Below are 22,247 nucleotides of genomic sequence, written 5' to 3' on the forward strand. Positions count from 1 at the left end.
AAGGATGTGGCTGTTGGCAGCTGTTTTCCTTTTGATGTGGTCAACTCAAAATTAATGTTAAAAGTATAATTCTGAACTTGCATTTTCTTGGAGGCTGAATGCGTGATGAAAGGACAGGAGGGTTCTCTCTCCACCAGCTGGGAGCGTGCTCTTCGCTTGAGTGTTTTTGGAGGCTGTGATCAGGGGTGAAGCTTGACACAGCTGAGCTCACCATGGCACGCAGCCATCCAAAGGCAAGGGTGCTTTTCCCTTTCAGCGCTTGGCTATGAGCTGAGCTGGCAGAAAACTTAACAGAGCAACATGAGTGAATGTAGCTGTGGTGTAGTATTAAAGATCCCGGAGCTGTCTGCAGGTTTGAAACCTGGATGTAAGGACTGTAAGACATATGGCTAGATCTGGTGGCTTTTCAGGGTCGTTCACAAGTAAGTGCCTTTTTACTCTTGAAAGATGTCTGTCATTGTGGTACCTGCCGTATATAGCTTTTTACTTTGGTTATTTTGTTCTTACCTTCCTCTGTCAGCAAGCTTTCTGAACCTCTAGCGCCTGCCCAGTCAGCTCCTGCTGGACCTGCTTATGCTCCATATTTGAAAGTCCTTGGTACAAAATGGATTTTGACTTCTCTCTAACTGGTTCTCTGTCTTTAATAAATGTATTTGGGAGAGAGTGCCTGACAGAAAACTGCATGTGGATCACGTATTTCTCCCCACTCCTGCTGTTGTGTTGTTCTGGATCCTCATTTGATTTGGTGTGGAAGCATAATGCTTGTTATCCCTGGCATGCTGTAGGGACTTCTATGTTTGCCTAGTGGGCTCATTTGTTAGCATAGCAGAGCACTTTTGGGATTTTCCCATCACCTACCTGCATAATGTCTTGTGTCTTGTAAATGTTACATATATTCCTGTAATCTTGAAAAGGTGATTCAGAATGGAAAGGACATTTTCCCCAGCAGGTTATAAACTGGACCCGGACTTCTTGTTGGTGTCCAGCTGGAACTATAGTTTTAATCCAAGGCAGAATTAAGTCGCTAATGCTGTTTCCAGTCACACAAACATTATTAAGTAATCCTACTGTTTTGCTGTTCCCTTTCTACCTTGCAGTCCTTCAGTTCATAGTCAAAGTGCTATAGTGCAGGAGTCATCTCTTGCAGAAACGTTTGGGGACTTATTCATGGAGGTGCTGAGATTCCTTGTCACCTTCCACCTAAACACTGCCCATAAAGGCTCACAGTGAGCATAAGACACAACTATGCTGGAGAAGTAATGTGCTTTCTTCTGTCATGCAGGTGTAAAGGGCAAACACAAAATCAGCAGGCAGAGGGAGGAACAGGAAAGCACATTTCTGGTGTAGCATAGTGTTGCTTTATCTCTGAATACCCTGAAATCTGTACAGAAAGACTGCAGCAACATTTGTGCCTCAGAATTCATAGTCAAGATGAAAACAAGATGAGAAACTTTCATGTAATCAGGAACTGTACAGCAGGTATTCAGTAAGATCTGCTGGACATGAAGGAACAAAAAAAAGTTGTGGGTTTTTTTTTATTTTATTTTCCTTTCTCTCTCTCTTTTTTTTTTTTTTTTTTTTTTTTTGTAACCTGGGAACACAACTCTGAGAGTTGTGTAGCCTATGGGTTTGAGTGGGAACATTCAGGGACTGTCTTAGAAGCACTTACAGAGCCTAACCTTGAGAACAAAAGTAGAGTGTTTCATGTGGTTACACACTAAAAGATGTGGGTAGGCATCTAGTGGGAATACAGAAAGCGCGTGGGCGCTTGATTCCCTCGGAAACTGTTGGGATTTGGCACCTAAGCTGGTAAAGTATTTTTAAAAACTCTTAAATATCTTTCTGAAAATTGGGTCTGATGTTGCTAATCAGTGTGAGGGGTGGGGGGATTTTTTTTCTGAAGTAATTGCTGCCTTTGATCCTTGTTACTTTCTAGCAGATAAACAGGAGGAAATTGAAGGAAAGTAACAGAAATGACTTTGGGGCTGGAGGGATTGACGCAAAAGGAAGATAAAAGAGCTATATACTTGTGTAGTTTTTATAAAATGAGGAGGAGGGCAGGACTGTTTATGGGCTCATGAAGGGTATAAATGCCAAGGAATGGAGGGTGTGGAAGGAGGAAACTGTTTCAGTCTCCACTCTGCAGTTGCCTGTGCAGGCAGGTACCTTCACACACAGCCTTATCCGAAATGAGCATTTTCATTGAACTTGTGAGTGTTACTGGGACATGCTAGTGAGGAACAGAAACACTTTGTATGGCAGCAAGGAAGGTGCCTGCTTTAGTACTTCAGTCAGGGTGAAACATTTAAATCTGCATTTATTTGCACCTCAGGTTGCCTGGCATCTATCAATGCCATCACATTGCACAAGAGTTACTTTCCATTTGTGCCAGTCTTACTGATCAGAAGGAGCCCAGACAGAAACCCCAGGTTAGGCTCAGATAGCTCCTGTCCCAAACTTGCCTTGTTAGTGCTTGGATCTCCACCCTGTGTTAAAGTGGAGCTGGCTACCATGGTGACACAGTTTAATCTCACTGATCTCTTTGTGGTATCTGAAACCTCCACCAGGAAGGAAAGGCAGGGTGACAGCCGTGCCAGGGCACATGTTGGTATGAGGGGGGAGAGCAGGGACAGCAGGTAGGCGAGACAGTCTGTTTTGGGAGTGCTCTTCTGAGATGTTAGGACTTTGCTTTTTATATCCATTAGGACATAAATATTGTGTACATTAGGATATAATCCATTAGGATTAGACTGCCTTGCGGAGTGCTTCATGACAAAGGTGTAAAAAGGTTACTTGGGAGCTGATAAAGTGATAACAAAGAATATCAAGTCTCAACTGCTGAAGGTATTGGGGACATTCCCACACGAAGTGCATTTTTTGTAGTCAATAGATTGGAGAAACTAATTTGAGATAAATACAAAAGGAAAAATTAGGTCAAATAGATAAGTTAGATGTTAATAAGTCACCAGAGCTGGATGGTGTTCAACCAAGAGTCCCGAGGAACTTGAATGTGAAACTGCAGAACTGCTGGCCAAGCTGTATAATTTATCACTACAGACGGACGCTGTGCCAGAGGACTGGGGAGCTGCCAATGTAATTCCCAACTATAAAAAGGGCTCTAGAGGGGATCCTGGGAACAGCACACCAGAGAGTCATGCTACCAGGAATGGAAAGGTCTGTAATAAGGATCTCTGAATACACAGATAAATGTTAACTGTTGGGGAAGACTCAACGTGGCTTCTGAAAAATGAAAATCCTGCTGCTCTACGCCATGAAGTTCTGTGGGGTATCAGTCAGAAAGTGTTAAAGTGGATGTAATATATTTAGATTTTCAGAAAACTTGTCAAGAACTTAAACTGCTGCAAGGTTGGAGGAAAGGTTATTATAGTTTTAAAGCCACATGAATAATAGGAAGTAAAAAATTGGGAATGATTTCACTTTTCAGGAAGGAGAGGGAAACGTCACTGGGCAGCAGCAACCAAAAAAGCCACCATCCTCATCAGGAAAGGGATAAAGGGTATCATTTTGCTTCAGTATAAATGCTTGATGCACCTGCATCTTGTGTGTGATGTGCAGTTCTGGTCTCCACACCTCCAGAAGGACACAGTGGCATTGCAGAAAGGCAGCTAAAAGGGTCAAAGATATGGGCTGCCTTCCAAGGAGATGCTAAAATGGCTGGGACTCTTCCTTTTGGGAAGGAGGGGAGGAACATGGGTGAGGTTTAAATGATGAAGCCAGCAGGTAGAGTTGAATACGAAACATCTATCAGCACCTGTGCTATTAAAACCAGGGAACTTTTGATAAAACAAGATGAGCTTCAATTTTAAAATAGATGAAAGAGCATACTAGCGCAGTAGAGAAGAATTGGTGCTTGTGACCTCAGAGTAGGTGGAATTTGGTAACAGGCTTTGCAGCTCTCACCCATGCAGGACAAATCCCACCTGCATTGCCTTTGCAAGAGAGTCTGCGTGACCCTTCTTTTCCCCAGGGTTCTCTTCTGCAGCTTTTCTTAGGAAGTGATTATCCAGGTGGCTGGCAAGCATTTGACACTCCCTTGTGTGCATGCTGAGATTTATTTTTTTTTAATTATAAGTGACTTATCCCTCATAGAAGTGATTTTTTTTTTTTTTTTTTTTTTTTTTTTTTTTGGTAAATGCTGCCTTCAGCAGGGTGTGCATGTGAACTTTATTTTAATTAGGGGCGAGGAATCTGTTTTACATAACTATATCCCAGATTCTCATGAGAGAGTGAAAACAGCCCTGAGGGACTAATGAAGAGGCCAGCGATATTGGTTGTCTCACCGATGGGAGGCCTGATTCTGATCTCTCTAAGGTTCTCTCTACCTGTGGGACTTGCTCCAGGCTGGCTGACAGCCAGAGGTATTGAACTGATGCAAAGGGACTGGCTCCTCATAGCTTTATTTTGGGCCCCTAATTTGTGGTTCTGGGCAGATATAGGAGTGGCGGTTGCAGCTCTGCCTGAGGCTGTTGTCTCTAGTGGGAATAGCCAAATGGGATGTGAATCTGCTTCCAAGCCCTTTCAGCCATGGCTTGATGCTAGCTCAGATGACTTTTACCACTATGCCCGGTACCAGGGTATTATATTGCAGCGCTCTGTTCACTCATCTCCTTGGGACAGGAGTGCCTGTTGCGATTGAAGTGTGGTCCCCACCAGCCAGTTGAGTTGCTTCAGATTTAATAGCGGTGCTAGCAGGATTGGATCAAGTGGTTTTCTGAGTCTCTGAGAATAAAAACAAATTGCGCTGGAAGTCACAAAAGAACCTTTTAGAGGTGTTTGTGTATTTCTTAGTTTTGTTTTTTAAATGCTGTCAACTAAAACTTGGTTTTAGTTGTAAAGCCTGAAAGGAACAGGGAGCAGGTGAGTAAAATGTTTCTCTACCATTAAGGAGGGAAAATCCAGGGTGTGTGTGTGTTCTTTTGTTTGTTTTTGTTTTCTCTTAAAAACAAAGAAGTGGTAAAGGTGTTAAAACTCAATTGTTGCAGTACTGGAATCAGGGCATGTAAATAAAAGAGGATCTCTTTCACTGTGCATGAAGAGGAATATGAGAAACAAACCACAAACTCTGTAAAGATGCTAATGAATTTTATGAGTCAAACCTGGCGTTAGCATCTGCTGCTTGTTTACAGTGGCTGAAGTGAGCATCCCTTTCAGACAGTCTTGCGTACTGGAGGTAGTTTTACTACCCTGTTATAAAAATCTCAGTGTAGTGTTGAAGAAGCTAAACTGTTGATAGACTGCACAGTTGCGACCTCATGCTGTCCTGCTGAACCTGGTGGTGGCTGGCAATTATTTTTTCTGAAGCTAAAACCCTGGAGAGGTTTGGCATGTCTGTTTATTGCATCCAGTGATATAAAGGGCAGATATCTTTCCTTTTTACTGTGTTAAGCCAGGCTCAAACACTGATGCCACTGAGTGAGGTCCATGTTGCTTTTGTTATACCTCTGTTCTCTGCCCCGAGAGCTGTCTCCAGAGAGTGTCTAGAAATTTGGGTTCTTTTGTCAAAATAAATAGTCACCTTACATGAATCAAAGGAGGGTTTTGATGCTCAAATCTTAACGTTTTATTGAAGTAACAGTTCATGCCATCAATCTGAAACGTGTTTAGGACTTAATTGATGGGAAGTAACTGGTGATGCTGTGGCTCTGCAGTTGTACATTGCTGATGGGCTTCTGCCATCAGTCTCTGATGAAAGGAGGAAACCCTTTGAAGGAGCAGATCAGCAAGAAGGTAGGGCAAAGATAAGCCAATTGGAATAGATAGATGTTTTTCAGGTGTTCAGCAGAGCAGTGTAAATGAGCACACTTTACACAGAAAGGAATCTGATGGTCAGGTCACAGCTTGGACGTGCTTTCCTGTGGGGTGAGTTGGTAGGTTGGAGCATGCGCTTCAAGCGGAGGGCAACAGAGATGCAGCCTGGCGTCGGATCAGGGAAGTGGGGAACAAGGTCAGTGACACTCGTGTAAATCTGAGAGGATGTGCCAAGGGCTTTAAGCACCTGAGAGCGCAGAAGCTGTAGAGAAATTCTTGACGGTGAAATGGTTTTCTGAGGCAGAGACCTGAAATGAAAATCTTATCCCTGGTATTGGTGCTCAGAACAAGAAAGCTGTAAGCTTTGCCAGGAGCAGTGGTCCAAATCTCCGCTTCATGCCACTTGTGCCCTATAGGGAGTAGGGTAATGTGTTGTAATCACCTGATAGTTTGAACCAGGAACAGGTTCCAGGAGAAAAGGAAAAAAGATAGTGAGCAGTGCCAATGTCCCCGATGGGTGAAGTTGCACAGGAGATGGGTAAGGATGGCAGAGCATTGTCAGCTTTCCACTCTGCTCTCTACGCTGTTTCCATTCTGAGTGTGGTACCAGACCCAGCAGCTTCTGCCTGGCAACCTGCCTCAGCTGGCAGATCCCCGCTCTGTCCTTGCTCTGGAGTTCCTTGCAAAAGTAGCAGGGGGCTGGAGGGTGGAAATGGAAAACCCAGAACCAGAGCAGGACTGAAGTCTGGAAACCCACATGGTGTTTCTCCTCTGCTGTAAACTTGTGTGACCTTTCTCAACTCACTTAAACTGTGTCCTCAGTTTATACATAGGTAGCGGAGCTATTGTGCACTTTCAGTTATTCTGTACTACACAGCAGAATTTGTTCCTTCACCCACATTAGTAACATTTTGTCACTAAGTAGTGTTTTATGGAGGGATGGTTTTCTGTGCATTACTTGAAATTTAGAAAAAGATCCTGAAATTTTATGAGCCTCTGGTGTATGCCGAAAGAATTGGCCAAGGGGGTGGGCGGGAGAAGGACTATTATCCTTTTCTGCAGAAACTCTTGCTCATTTTCCCTTCCAAAACAATTTCAGGGTATTTCTTTATTCCAAGCCTTTGTTAATTAATTGTGCAGAGAAACAGCAGATAGTTGGTTCTTTCTGAAAGCTGCCCAGGCTAGAAGATGCTTGAATACCTAAGCCATAAGCAAAGAAATAAGAACATCCTAAGGAATAATATGAAGTATGATGCTTTCTGGACTGCTGCACAGCTGTAAAGTGATGGGTGAAGTGAGATTTTGCCTGCACAGATCTCCTAAACCTCAGTACTTTGAGTTTTACTTTGTTTTCTTTGGCTTCAGATACAGCCAGAGTCTGGAGCTGAGGCACTCCAGTACTTTGCTTAGTGTCCCCGAAAGACCTGCAAACTTAGCCAAGCTTTTGGGCTTGAAAGAGATGAGCTGCGTAGCCTGAATTGCAACTGGGTGCCTCTAGTTCTGGGAGGCTGTAATGACTGCGACCTTTTGAAACCTTGTTCAAACTGTTTTTATTGCACTCAGACAGGAATGTTATGTTCGTTGTTCCACCTCCTAAAAGGCAAACCTTTTTGTATAGGCCGCTTGCGGCTTTTACAGTTTGATATATATGGGTCAGGGGAGGAAGCAGGCATAGTCAGTTAAATGTTTTCAAGCTGCTGAAAAAGTCCTTCTCAATGCATAAAGGAGGTTTTTAAGATCCCAGTTGAATTTTTGCAAATAACCTCTGTCTTGATTAGGGACAGAAATAAGCTCCCAAATTTTAATTGCATCCAACTTCTGTGCACATGAGTGAGCAGGCTGACTCTTCTCTGAGACAGACCTGTGTGGTAAAGGGTTCCATGTTTAATTCTGAACTCTTCCTTCCCCTGGAAGGAAGCATCCAACATCTCAGTTACCATTACTGAAATGTCACTGTTTTTCAAACAGAATACAACGTGCGTTCAGTAGTTAGAAGTAAGGTAAAAGTTGCACTGCGTCTTGAAACCATTGGAAGGGCTCTTCTTGATGCCTGTATACCTTTAGGTATGTGTCTTCACAGAATGACAGACTGGTTGAGGTTGGAAGGGACCTCCAGAGGTCATCTGGTCCAACCTTCTGTGCTCAAGTAGGGCCACCCACAGTCAGTTTCCCAGGACTGTGTCCAGATGGCTTTTGAATATCTCCAGGGATGGAGACTCCACAACCTCCCTGGGCAACCTGTGCCAGTGCTTGGTCACCCTCACAGTGAAAAAGTGTTTCCTGATGTTCAGAAGGACCCTCCCGTGTTTCGGTTTGTGCCCATTGCCTCTGGTCCTGGCACTGGGCACCACTGAGAAGAGCCTGGCTCCGTGCTCTTCGTATCCTCCCTAAAGGTATTTATATACGCTGATGAGATCCCCTGAGCCTTCTCTAGGCTGAACAGCCCCAGCTCTGTCAACCTTTCATCATAGGAGAGATGCTCCAGTCCCCTCAGCATCTTCGTGGCCCTTTGCTGGACTCTCTCCAGTATGTCTGTGTCTCTCTTGTATACAGGAGCCCAACACTGGACCCAGCACTCCAGATGTGTCCTCACCAGTGCTGAGTAGAGGGGAAGGATCACCTCTCTTGATCTGTCACCAATACTTTTGTCTAATGCAGCCCAGGATACCATTTGCCTTCCTGGCTGCAAGGACCCATTGCTGGCTCACATTCAATTTGGTGTCCACCAGGACCCCCAGGTCCTTTTCTGCCATGCTGCTTTCCACCTGGGTGACTGCCAGCATATATAGGTGCCTGGGGTTGTTCCTGCCCAGGTGCAGGACTTTACACTTCTCCTGGTTGAACTTCATGAGGTTCCTGTAGGCCCACCTGTACTTTCGTGGGTCCTCCTTCTTGAAGATTAGGAGTGACATTTGCTTTCCTCCAGTCTATGGACACTTCTCCCAGTCGCCATGATTGATCAAAAATTATCGAGACTGGCCTCACAGTGACATCTGCCAGCTCCCTCAGCACTCGTGGGTGCATCTCATCAGGGCCCATGGACTTATTTTGAGTCCCCAAATGTAGATGTGAACAGAAGCTTCTGGCGAAGGACTAAGGCCTTGAGAACTCAGCTTGTTCCTCAGTCCTCCTTTCTTCCCTTCTCTTCCTCCCTCTGTTCCCTGCTGACCTCAGCACTCAATTACTGCAAGAGGCACTGCACTTGTATGACGAGGTTACTGTGGGTTTGGCTTTAGATTTAAAGCCTACGGATAACGGGGCTTTAAAGCCAGGAGACCTCTTTTGCAAAGGTTCTCCTGCTGTGTGGAGCTTCTCTCAAGGTGGTGGTGTCATGCACGTAAGCAATTTGGGGTGTGTAGCCTGCGCAATGCGTTTTCTGTTATGCCTGGCTTAGGATGTGAGTCTGCCGCAAGGACTGACTGTGTGACTTCAGCTCAGACTGCCTTAACTCATTCTATTTGCTTTGGAAATTATAGTTTCAATTGCTGCTGATAACCCAGCTGATTGTTATGTTATACATTTAGCACTCTTTTTTTAGTTCTTTCCTTAATTACTTATGTAAATAATTTTAGAAGACTTAGCATTAATTTTGGAGAAGCTGGCATATCAAAGGCTGTGAGGCTAGCAGCAGGTGCTGTAAGTAATCACTCTTCTAAATTAAGCAACACTTTCCAAGGCAGTAGGTTAATTTCTGGGTAAGCAGCCTGCATACAGATTCTTAGAATCAGCTGGATCGTGACCCAGCAAGTGACTCCAGGCTTTGTGTAGCTTTAATCACAAGAATTGTCTCACTGAAGCCTTTCATTTTTAGAGGAAACTGGGCCTGTGCTCGAGCTTGTTGAAATAGTGCTATCACATTGAAATCTCTGTCACCTGGCTCTGTGCTTGTCTTCATAGCTCGGTCTGTGCTGCTATTGGAGGTGTATTTGGAGCATGGGCAGGCATGTCAAGCTGCCTGGAGCCCCGGGTATGTACATGAGCGGCTAATGTTTATGCTGAAGTCTGTGTTGCTGTGGATTTCTGTAACTACTGCAAGAGCAAGCAAAGTAGTGTTTGAGAGCTTTGTGCCATTTCCTTTACCTTTGTGTGCACGAGTGGATTTCTGCAAAAATCTTTTCCTCTAATATAACTAGTGGAGTTCTCTTGGGATTTGTAAGCAGTAACTGTTGCCCTGTGGGGCAGATTCTGCTCAAGTGAAGCTATTGCTAGCCTGTCACTTATGCATTGACACAGCTCCAGCCAACAGTATTCTTGCTCAAGGCTAGGAGGTCACCCACAGAAGTGTGGCTTGATCTTCAGAAGCCACTCTGAGCCTATGAGGTTGATGGAGTCAGTGGTGTTTGTGACTTGGTAACTACATGATTTTCATAGACTCTGCAGGGCTCTGAGGAAATTGGCAAAATCTTTATTTTGGTTGCTACAAAGAGTGTGACTTTGGAGGACTTTGTCTTACTTGTGGAATAGGAAGGTGCAGTTCTTACAAACTCAAGCTCTCTAAAATCTATCTTCCTGCGTGAAGATCATGCCAAAATGTAGGGGAAGGGGGGGAATTTCTATTTACAGGGAATCCCATGCAAAGTGGAATAAAGCAGAAATAATGCCCTTCTTCCAGGGAGTCAAGAGGGGAGAGAACTTCAGAGCGGTGGAGAAAAAAAAAGGATTTTTGGTGCCTCCATGTGACTGCAGACTGGGACTTGTCCCTCCTCTGACTTATGGTTGGTGCCTCCTGTGTCTGTGGATGTTCAGCCTAGTTATCAAGCTGGTGCTGAGAATCGTACACCTGCTAAATAGATCTGAAGCCACTTTTCACACTCCTTAGCTTGATTTTTGCTATGGTCAATCATCTTCAGACAAAAATGCTCTTAGGCCTGAAGCTTAGTGTTGGGATACAGCCCTTTCATGTGTAAAAAAAATAATAATCCAGGTGACAAGCTTCTGAAGGTTGAGCTCAATTCTCATGAAGAGTGTTATAGAATGACATGGCTCTTTTAATTGGTTCAGGGGTCTGTAGTCTCTTCAAATAAATCTCTTTTATCTTCTCACTTTCTAGATTAAAACTTTACTGATTTCTTTGCTCTGAAGTCTTGAAGAGGCACAGTTCATGTGCTAGTGCAGTCTAACAAACTTAATACTACTAAAACAGATTCTTACACTATAAGCAAAAATATTCTTTTGGTCTTTGTTCCTAGAGGTGGCTGCTTTGATTTGAACGAACACCTTGAACAAATCAAGAGTAGGGGTTGATTCCCCAGTCATGTCTGTCAAGTAGTGGCAGATTCTAACCCTACGTTCAGGAAGCCTTGTCTGGTGGAGTAGAGGCGCTGTCCTCCAGCTTGAAGAGCCTGATTGAGTTCCCTGCTCTATAATGGAAACAAGATGGATAAGCAACTTGGTTTTTTGATAGCTCAGCTTTACTCTGAAACCTGAAACCTCATGTGGCGCTGTGAGCAAAAAGTCCTCTTTAAGTGACATTTCAATTCTGTGGGAATTGGGACCAAAATATCTTTTAAAAGAAACGGTGAAGAGGAAATCATACTCGCTGCTTAACGCTGACTCCCCACTCTTTACAGATCTTCTGACAGTGGATGCCTTGTGGGTTTAACAGATGGTCCGAATGCATATTGATGCACTCAGATCATGTGAGCGTATTTGCTGTGATGCTGTGAGATGCCTGCAAGGCTTGGAAATGGAGAGTTGCACTGGGCAAGTGCTGGGCAGACAGTGGTTTGGTGATGGGAGCACAGAAACGTGCAGATCTTGCACACATTTTCTGGGCAGCCTTTTCAAAAGGGGTCAGAATTCGACCTCTCTTAAATACTGTGGGTTTGGAGGCAGGGAAATCTTTTTTCCCAGATAATTCAGCTCTGCATGGGCTGCAAGAATTGAAAGCATCAGGTAATGCAGTGACCAGCAAATGTCTTGCAGGCTGGCTTTCTGAATGGACTCCTGGAAGAGAAAGCAGAGGACCAAACAACCTCTGCTCTGAATTTGTGGATTTTGGGAGGGAGTAGGTAATTTAAGAATACTGCTTTGCATCTTTCTGACTGACTGTCTTAAACTCGGTCTATCCAAAACTTTTTTCCAGGCTGCACGATGAATTTGTAATGCTTTCGGTTATCAAAAGTAGAACTTGAAAGAGAAGGAATCCTGTCCCTTACCAGGGATATGAATGCTGTGTTAGGGGGCTTCAACACATCGCTGACAACAAAATACTACTCCACCAGTCTGTCCTCTGAAATAAAACGGGTCAAGCAAATTGCTGTTACGTTAGACTGAAACTTGGCAATTATGTTTGTGTGGCAATTTGATTCTGTTCTCCTAAAATACCCCTGGAGAACATCCAACTGTAGCTCTGCTCTCATCCCAAGACTAGCCTTCAAATGCCCTGAATGGTCACACATATGTGTTAAGCAGCAAGCTCTGATGGTGTGGTCTGCATACTTGTTAGAAAGCTTCAAAATCTGGTTTGCCCTCTGAGAGCTTTCCATTTGGGAGAGAGGAACTGATACTATCCCAATTTTAACTCTGGAAGAGGAAGGGAAAAGAAAAAGCTTCAGAAAACCAAGCTTTTGTCTAGGCTGTGGAGCCAGATGGGTGTCTTGTTTAGGCTTGCCAGCCTGCCTTCTCATTTGGGGCTCTTTCTGAGTGGTTGACAACTGCATTCCGTCTGTGAAAATTAAACCGCTTTCGGTGTGGCCTATGAACCCTGGTATCCCATGACCATCCTCAGTCACAGTTATGGCAATGAGTGCCCTACTGACCAAAATAAATGCACAATCTCCTCTCTTTGTCCTTTCACAGCTATCCTTTGAAAAGCCTTCTGCTGCTTTTGCCTTAAAAATTACTTTTGAAGTTAAGGGTCCCTTTTGTTTTATTGACTATAAAGCGTGCATGATAATTACGGGACAATTGCTGAGTTAGCCAAGATGCTGCAGTCGTTCTGGAGGACAAAACCCTGCTCTCACTCAAACTCCAGGGGCCAGGGATGAGGAATTTCCTAGGTTTTCTGCTCAGTGGTGACAGTGGTATCTGTGTGGCTGCTGTTTATTACGCTGTAAGTAATAGTTTAATGGACTTGCATGCAATAAATTGCTATTTCATGTTGGTGTGTGGTTTTCAATACTATGTCAGAGAATTACTTATGCCTTTTAATTTGCATCATTCAAGAAGGCAGTATTTTAAAAATGTGATTATGTTATCAAGGGTTTGTGAAATGGAGGGCGGACAGGCTTTTGCTTGCTCCAAAGATTTTTTCTGTCTAGAGAATCCAAGTCATAAACATGACAACTATGGGATTTTTTTTGGCTGGTTTTTTTTTTTTTTCCTTTTTTTTTTTCTTTGAGTCAGGCTTCTTTCCTTCTCCTGCTTTTGGATCACCTTAAAAATGACTAGTTTCAGGGTAAAATGCAAGCAAAGTAACTAATCTGTGGAAGTCTTGTCATTTGATAACTAAGTGCTGCTTTTAAATTGGAACCTGTCTTGTCTCTTCAGCAGTGTGTGTGCTTAGCTCGACTCTTGCTCCAAAATGAGTTATGTTTCAATCCCTGAAAGACCCACTGTCTCTTGGCTATCTTTTAAACTTTTTTGTTTGTTTGTTTGAGTTTTTTTCTGTTGGTCGTTTCAGGAAGCTGCTGTGATAGCTGAAGAGGCTGCACCAATTGCTTACATATTCTGTCCCAGTTGCTGCATTGATTATTTACAGGGATACGATCTCACTTGCACCACAGGTGTTGATCCTGTCATATGCAAGCCCCTGCTGCCTCCAGGGATCCAAATAAAGGATCTCGTTAAGAATTGGATGCCGCAGACCCTATGCTGTTATCAGTGAAATCAGTTACTTCAGTTTGGGCAGGATCCAGGCCCCCCCGTTCAGAGCAGCAATACTGCACGAAGCCCTTGGCTCGTGGAATACATGAACTGGCTGTTGCTTGGCTCCCTACAGGATAAGGGTCAGATAGGGTTGAACAGGGCTTATAGCTGTTCAACTCTGGCATATACTTAACTAAGTAAATATTGACCAGATAAGAGTGTGGAACAGGGATGGGAAAGACCATCAACCAGTAGCAGACTGGTTTCCTGAATATCCATGCTGTTAGATCTGGGTGCAAAGGCACTTTGTGGGCAGCAATTGGCTCTCAGACCTCGATGCTTCCTGGCTCTAAACCCGTCTACCTTGTCCCACGTCATGCTGGGGGTGGCACTAGTTATTCTAGGCTTGTTCTGGAGGTATCTGTGGGAGAAGATAACAATTTGGGAGGTGGTGCTGGAAAGACATTCTAGAAGAGCATCTGTCTGGTTTTGGTGTGTTACTTATCTAATCACTAATAACGGCAGGGAACCAAACGTGGGGGATTTTTGCACAAGTGAAGTGAAGTCCTGGATGCAACTGCTTTGTGGGTTTTTTGCTTTTAAAAGTCTGGTTTGTTTGGCACTGAGTAGCTTTTGGAGATGTGTTTTTAGCCACTGTGCTTTTAAAATCAGCATGCTAAAAAGCCCTGTTAATGTGGAATTGCGAGAATATGTGCGTATGCAGACATGTATTGGTTGAATTCATTTGTTACAAAATACCCCCTTGGAAACCTCATCTCGGATGTTGTTGGCCTGTCCTTCACTTTTTGCCAATTTTCAGAAGCTGTCAGGTAGTACTGTGTGGGAAGTGTTACAGGGCATTATGGGATAAATCCTGAAATCCTAATTTGGGCCAAACTCCCACTGTTTTCAGTGGGTGGCTTGTTGGCATTAAGGCCAAGTACCCCTTAGCTATCACAGATGACCTTTCTGTCTTTTAAACTGAGAATTGGTGCCTGTATCTTGTATTACAGATCAAACTGCAGGATTGCAGCCCTTAAAATTTATACATTTGCTTGGATTTGTGAACAAGAAGTTGGTTAAATAAAAACATTTCCAGTAACTGTTCTTTAGATTCTCAGTAATGCTGGTGAAATGCCAGAGATCTGGAAACACAAATTAGCTGGTGATTTAGAGCAGTGCATAAAGAAGACTCTCATTCTGTAGGGGAAATGCTGATGTTCTGAAAACTCTACTTTTCATAAATGGAGAAAATATAACCACTTCTATTTTAAACTGAAAACTTTAAATTCTTTCAAAATATCAGCACGAATTTCTTGAAACATTGTTCAGATAATTGATTTTTTTTTTTGAAAACTTTTCTATGACATGCCTGCAACTGTTGTCAGAATACTGCTTTCCAGTAAGAGATACTGAATTACATATATTTTAAAAGTTAATAGTTTAGAAGTAGGTACCTGATGTTCCTGACTGTCGCCAAATAGTTGAGATCGTATGTTGTTCTGGCCTCTTCTGTCTGTGCAAGAAAGAGGAAAATGTTGTGTTTATGTTGGCAACACTCACAAACCCAAAACAATATTCCAACAATAAAAAAAGAATAAGGCCCTAAACCCTTTAAAAAACGTTGCTGTGCAAACCTTGTCTGGCAGGAAGTCTTCCCAGCTGAAGTAAGAGCTCCTTTCCTTCACCTCAGTGGAGCATCATCATTAAAGTCTGCCTGAACCCGTCTTGGTGTCACCCATCAGGTGGCTGAATGTAGTGCAAGGGCAGCCTAAGAACTTGCTGAGCTGCAGTTGCGGCTCTGAAGCCCACACTGTATTTTTTTCCTTCCCCACTTCCCCCTAGGTAGTCTTTGTCTATTCACACTTCAAGCTAGGGAGGGCTCTTCTGTCCTATTATCTGGGCTCCAAGGGGGAGGAAGGGTTTTCCCATCCCTCCATGCCCTCCTTTACCCTCTGCTGTTGAGTTTTTTATCAGGATTGCATACACAGATCTCTTTTTCTTGGTTTTTTAACTGAGAATGTGTTTCTTGTGGTAACTGAAGTTGCAGAAGCACCTGGAAGGGATTTTTTTCACGCTGTGTGCTCTGTAACTACCTGAATTGCCTTTCCTTTAAAGAGGTGATTGATTGGAGGAGGGCAGAGCAAACAAGAAGTACTCATACTTCCCCCCCCTGCTTCTTGGTGCCTCCAAGATCACAAATGAGGTCTGTGTGAGAACTGGGACAAGAGCTTGGATCTCCCAAGTACCAGGACTACTTCATGCGTTAAACTCAAAATGAGGGTGTTGTAGTACTGATCCCAACTCTTCTATTGATTTTCTGCTCAAGGTTGTCATCACCTCCTTTAATTTGTCTTCATCGCTAAACTGGGGCCTTTGATGCTGTTGACTAAAACCACTTCCTTCAGATAAGTAGCTTGAACGATGTGGCGTATCTCTCCTTTATAGCCTCCCTGCCACTTTTTTGTGGCTTGTAACTGCAGAATTGGTGAGGTTGGCAGGAACTTCTGTGGATAGTCTAGTCCAACTCCTGACTTAAAGTGGTGGCAGCTGGAACAGTTTGCTTAGGGGCATGTCCAGTGTGGGGTTTTGCACCCCCAAGGATGGAAACTCCATGATTTTTCTGGGCAACCTGTTTTGTGGTTTGGTTCTGTCCCCTGAGGAAAAAAAGGTTTTGGTTTTGTTTTTTTGTTGTTGTTTGCTTGTTTTGTGTTTTGTCTTTCCCTCCTCTTCTTACATTTAAATAGAATTTCCTGTATTTCAGTTTGTGCCTGTTGCCTCTTGTCCTGTTGCTGGATACCACCAAGAGGAGCCTGGTTCCATCTTCTTTACACCTCCATCAGGTATTTACGCACATTGATAAGATCCCCCTGAGCTTTTTCCTTGTGCAGGCTGAACAGTCCCAGCTCTCTCAGCCTCTTCTTGTATGTCAGATGCTCCAGTCCCTTAATCATCTTTGTGGACCTTTGCTGGACTCTCTACAGTACGTCCATGTCTCTCTCGTACTGGGGAGGCAAGTACTTGACCCAGCTCTCCAGTTGTCTCACCAGCCCTGAGCAGAGAGGAAGGATCTGCTGGCAGTGTCTTTCCTAAGGCAGCCCAGATGCTGTTGACCTTCTTTGCTGCAGAGGTGCTTTGGAGGCTCATGGTCAACTTGATGTCCACCAGGACTCCCAGGTCTTTCTCTGTACAGCTGCTTTTCTGCCAGTTGGCTCCCAGTCTGTGCTGGTGCCTGAGGTTATTCCTCCTGAGCGGCAGGGCTTTGCATTTTCCTTTGTGGAACTTCATGAGGTTGGTGTTCGCCCATTTCTCCAGCCTGTCCATATCACTCTGAGTGGCAGCACACCCATCTGGTCTGTCAGCCACCCCTTGCAATATTGTATCATCTTAAAGCTTCCTGAAAGGTACTCTGTGCCGTCACCCATAATCTTTCCTTTATGAAGAATCCAGAGCCCTGGATGAAGTGTTGAATGAATCAAATTTCTCAACAGTTCTTGAATGTACATTGCTGTTCACTGGGGAAAATCAGGCAGAGATGAGGTAGCTTCCCTAGCACTTAAAGAACATTAAATACTGCGCCTTGTAGTGAAGGACTTCATCATTATTATTTAAGACTTTAATTCCTTGAATCTCTGACACTTCCTGCAATACCAGCTCATGCCCAGTGCTAACACCATAGCAACCTGCTATAAGTGTCGCTATATACTGTTGCTTGTTGGCCAAAAGCTGGACAAGGAATGCTTTCTAGGGTAGGAAATCCATGGGGTTGATAGGAAAAGTGCAGCAGAATGAGAGAAAAATCCCATTGTAATTAAATAGTATTGCAAAGTGATTTTTTTTTTTTCCTCCCCTAAACTGTGCCCCAGAGGAAATAGGGGCATCAACCGAAATTTTCTCAATGCTTTTTCTATATCCCCCTCCCCCAAAACCTACACCCTAGGCACAGTCGAAACCTCTGGGCTAACAGATGGAGTTGAGAGGGGGAGGGAGGGAGGGGGAACAATTTGCATCTAAATAGCTGAAATAAAAAAGGGTCATGTCCCACAGACCAGCCCCACTCACCTGCTGTTTAAATCCCCCTGAGAAACGGGCAAACGCGCTTAGTTTTTTAATGTCTGTGTCAGCTGTACTTACTCTCTGAAGCATTCTGCCCTAGAAAAGCTGCAAGCCCGTGTATCTTGCTGGATGGATTGTGTTCTGGCCCCAAAACGATGAACTCTTAAGGATTTGGTTCTTTGAATGCAGTTGACAGCTGTGTCACTTTTGTTCAGCCCTCCCCTCAAAGTGACTGCTGCTGTTGGCTATCAATTAGCGCAAATACTAATGGTATAGAAAAGGTTCAAACCAAGTATTACCTCTTCCGTCAGCTTCGTACTCGCATGGCTGCATGAGTCAGTCTTCAGAGGTGCTCTTGCCATATGGTCCTGTGGCCCCACGCCACAATATTCTGTGCTGGGTTTGTGTGTGGGGGTGAGATGGGGTTTGGCCCTAGTGACCACCAAGCTGCAGCACAGCAGTGATCCTGATCGTGCAGGACTGTGGCACAGTTCAGTGTTGGATGGCTGTGCTTAGTCCTGCACGTGTGTGAAGCCAAGTTGCTCTGGCTTTCTGATTGTGTACTGCAAAAATTTGCTGGGTAAAACTAAGACCTTGCTGCTTTGTAATGATTTTCTCCTTGAATGTAAAGGTCTAAAAGTTGTAACTGTGATTCTTTTGGAGGTGGGGAGGGGAAAAGAAACACTCACCCACCACTTTTACATATTCATGGAGACTGCTCTGGGTCTACCCCCTGTCCTAGCAGCAAGGAGTGAGCTTTTGTCTCTTCAGGTAAACTTTCTCAAAGTTTAAGGCTGTGAAAAGCCTGTAATAAGGAAAATCTTCCCACTTCGTCATAAGCACATGCACTGTTGACACACACTGAAACCATCCTACCTGATTTCCCAACAGTATTTGAGGGATGCAGGCAGTGGAGGAGGCAAGAGGGCTTCACAGCTGAAGTTTAGTCTTACTACTAAATACCAGGATGAGCAAAACCTATTTCTGCCCACCAGTTCCTTGGACTTCTACACTCAAATGCTAAAAATAAATAACATTAAGATAGTCTAAGTGGTTCAGGAACTTTATTAGTTTTGTCTCTTGGCATCTTTTCTACCTCCCAGTGAGCCAGAGGCATTTGGACTTCGAGTTTGGCAGACTTGAGGGCTCAGCAGGATAAGGAGTGGTGAAGGAGATGGCTGGGGACCCACCACTGTCTTCTGTGTGTTGACCTGGTACAATAAAACTTCTGCAGAGGAGGATTTCTGTTTCTGGAATTGGAAGACCTTGAATCTCTTCTTTCTTCCATGCAAGCCTGAAGGGAAATTGTGAGGTTAACCTTTTCTGAGCTGCCCAGTCCTTCCTCCCACAAGTGTCTTGGAAGAGGAAATGGGCTCAAGAAGTGTCTTCGTTTTCTTTTCTTGTTTAATTCCTAGGTGTATTTCCATATAGGGAGTGGTAGTGGCTGAATAACCTGTATGCATGATGTCAACATGGATTTGGGCAATAACCTTGTTTATATGCCTCTGGGGAGTTGCTTTATTTATTTCTTTAAATTAATATGGATTCCAGGTAGTAGAAACAAGATCCGGTGTATGCATACTTACAGAAGTAACTAGGCAATGCCTAATACCAAATTATATGAATTCAGAGCTGTCTATTGTTCTTTATAACTTTTTACAGCTTCTTTTTTTTGTACTTTATATCACTTGAGGATAATTATGTATTATAAATAGTCATATGATGCATACTCACTGTCCAGGAGTAAACAAAATAAGTGAGTTACTTGGGCGGTGCAAGTTATATACACATATGCACACATACACACGTGTGTATATATGTATGTATGTGTGTGTATATACATATGTTTATACATGCATACTCTCTACTGTATCACATACTCTGCCTCTGCCCTGCTCCTTCTGTCCTCCTGCTGTCTTTCCTTGGGCCCCAGTTCAGTGATACATGCAGGTAGCTGGCCCTGGCAGCTGTACTGGCTTGTGCTGTTGCTGTCTCCTATGGATAAAATGCTTGTTATGCAGCAGGGCCCCACTAAGCATGTGAGAGCAAATCCAGAAATGAAAGATGATTTCTGAAATACTTCTTTTCTCTCTCTCTCTCTCTTTTTTTTTTTTTTTTTTAAATAAAAGCATATAAACTGTGCAGCTGTAGGAAAGGTGCATATTACTTTTTGAGAAAGGAGGCAAAGGGTGGAAATATGAGGAAATACAGGCACTCTTTGAGGTGACATTTGCAGGTAGTGGGGTGAAGAACAGGAAAATTGTATTTGTTGGCCTGGATTGTATGCTGCTTTTATTTTATTGTTTTTCTTTTTATTTCTTTTTTATAAGTGGCTTGCTTAGGAAGTGACTGACTGACACTGGAACATTTATTTCTCTGTCTTCCTGGGCTCTCCAACTGGGAGAGGAACTTGTACGGAAAAGACCATTCTGGTAGTTTAGAGTGTTTTTTCAATCACTTTCTGGGTCCGGAACTAAAAGATTAAAAAAAGATGTGCTGGATTGGAACCATGCCTAAAGCCATCCTTGGGATAATAGGATTATTTGACTGATTTTTAATTAAAATAGAATTCTAACTAGATAATTCTGAGCATACATTCAGCTCTGGTTTGTTGTTATTGGTCTAATTGCCTCATAAATTAGAGATACCAATATTCTAATTCACCCTCTCCTTCTGAGGACACTGATGTTAAGAGTGTGAAACGATACATAGATTATAAACAGGCATGCAAGATGGAAAACAATCTTTAAAGACACGAGCCAAAACTTACATCTTCTCTTTACCTGCGATGTCTTGGCAATGATGAATTGATATTTTTCTGTATTTATTTATTCCTCTGTCCTGACAGGTCGTTTGAACACTTAGAAATGTAGTCTGAGAAAAATGCCAATAATCTTAGCCTTTGAGGAAGGAGCAGTTAATGAGTCTCTAAGGAAATATCCAGAATACAGATGCTCTGTGGGGGAGAGAAGGTTAGGAGCCAGCAGAGCAGGGGCTGGAGACAGTACATCATCTCGGAACTAAGATAGAAGCTGTCTGCTAATAATGTAAGACATAAAAATGACAGACTTGTGGGCTGATTTGCTCAGGGCTGCTTTTTGAGAGTCTATTTCAAAAAGTTGTGATTTGGGATTTGACCACTTCTATTTGAGATATTGCAGTTCTGCTTCGTCAGAATGAAAGCATTAGTTTTTTTTGCAGATTTTTAATTTTATTAAGGATTGAAACCCTCAGGGGGAAGTTTCACCTATGGCGATGTAAATTCAAATCATGTTAGAAGTTTAAAGAATGTATATTAGGCTCAAATCTAACTTCTATTTTTAAAGCTAAAAGGGACCTAGCACAATGGCAGGCCACAAATTTGTATGTCTGTTTTACAATATTTTAATAGAGCAACAGAGACTGATAAAACTTTGAGGCTTTTGTTACAGTAGAATATTTCAGCTCCTCAGATAAAACTAGATATACATTGAAGAGTGTTCACAGAAAAACAATGGTTATTTCCAGCCTGAAGTGACTTTTCTTAAAAATAAAAGCAGCCAAACGTACGTATCTTGGGAGGCTGTGAATCAGCACCTGCAAATACTAGCAGTACAAGAGTAGCCAGGAATGGAGGAAAACTCAGCTCAAAGGAGACAACTGGAAAGAAAGAGTGGAAGGAGCAACCTCATACTTGCAAAGGAGAGGGTTTACTTAAGCCACAGGGTCTTGCTCTGTTCTGGATTGATTTACGGGATCTCCTTTCCCGCAGCTAGCATATTTGATTTCACCGCATCACTCTGCAAGGAATGTAAGAACAGGAAAGTGGGAGTTAGTGCAGGTTCTGCCACAGTGGGTGTATGAATGTGAGCTTCAATAAAGAAGGAGGCAGCACTTACATGAGGCAGGGTGTAAATGCCATAAAGTGGATGGGGCAAAATAGGTTTGCAAAGTGCAGCCCCATGTATGCCTTCTGGATATGCTCAGCGACCAATGCTGAGATTTCTTGTGGGCTGTGAAATAGCTGTTTCCAAAACTGACTGCCCTGTTTGTAACTGAGTTTTATAGCAAACAGAGCTGTTACTGTAAAGGTGAGAGGTGAAATTGTAGTGTGCTAGCTATGGAATTTAAAATACCATTTTACACTCTCTGGCCTTGGATTTACAATAGGAGAGGAAGAGAGTGTGGGCAGGTAACCTGGGCTGGATGCTGAAATGAGAATTGGTTTGAGTGCCTGAACACTGAGGAAGCTTTGGGATTATGGGTAGGTAGCAGGAACCTCTATGAGTGTGTGCTGGTAGTGAACATCCTTGAATCTTCATTGTTAGAATTAAGGAAGGATGATCAGAAAACTCTGCATCTTGATCATCGGCATGCTGTGCTCCCATAGCGAGGCTAATTCACATGCTGATGACCTTAGTGGGAAGTAGCCATGGGACTTCAGCAAGGTGACTTACAGTGATGGGAGGGAATATTACACTGAACAAAATGCCTTGACTCATATGGCTTCCTAGAACATCAGTCTTTGGTTGTTGTCTTCATTTTGGAAATCTGGTGAGTTCTGGTTAGCACTTAGAAAAGGTACAACACTGTCTATAGAGCTTCTTGGCTGCTCAGTAGTGACCATAAAATGA

The 22,247-nt window shown here is 43.3% G+C and overlaps 1 protein-coding gene across 6 annotated transcripts in view; it reads left to right on the top strand.

Annotated features, from left to right (window-relative positions):
• PAK1 (p21 (RAC1) activated kinase 1) overlaps positions 1-22,247 on the top strand; it is a 76,083-nt gene that overhangs the window by 9,988 nt on the left and 43,848 nt on the right. For 2 of the 6 annotated variants that reach the window (XM_075050206.1, XM_075050211.1), the window contains exon 2: positions 16,343-16,421. The exons of 1 other annotated variant lie outside the window; for it this stretch is intronic. The gene's annotated coding sequence lies outside the window, so the exon portion shown is untranslated. Of the gene's footprint in view, positions 1-278; positions 423-9,546; positions 9,737-16,342; positions 16,422-22,247 lie in introns of those variants that run through there. 3 more of the 6 variants (XM_075050207.1, XM_075050209.1, XM_075050210.1) reach the window with 3 other exon arrangements.

The sequence above is a fragment of the Buteo buteo genome, chromosome 18 (assembly GCF_964188355.1).
Source record: "Buteo buteo chromosome 18, bButBut1.hap1.1, whole genome shotgun sequence".
Classification (NCBI taxonomy): Eukaryota; Metazoa; Chordata; class Aves; order Accipitriformes; family Accipitridae; genus Buteo; species Buteo buteo.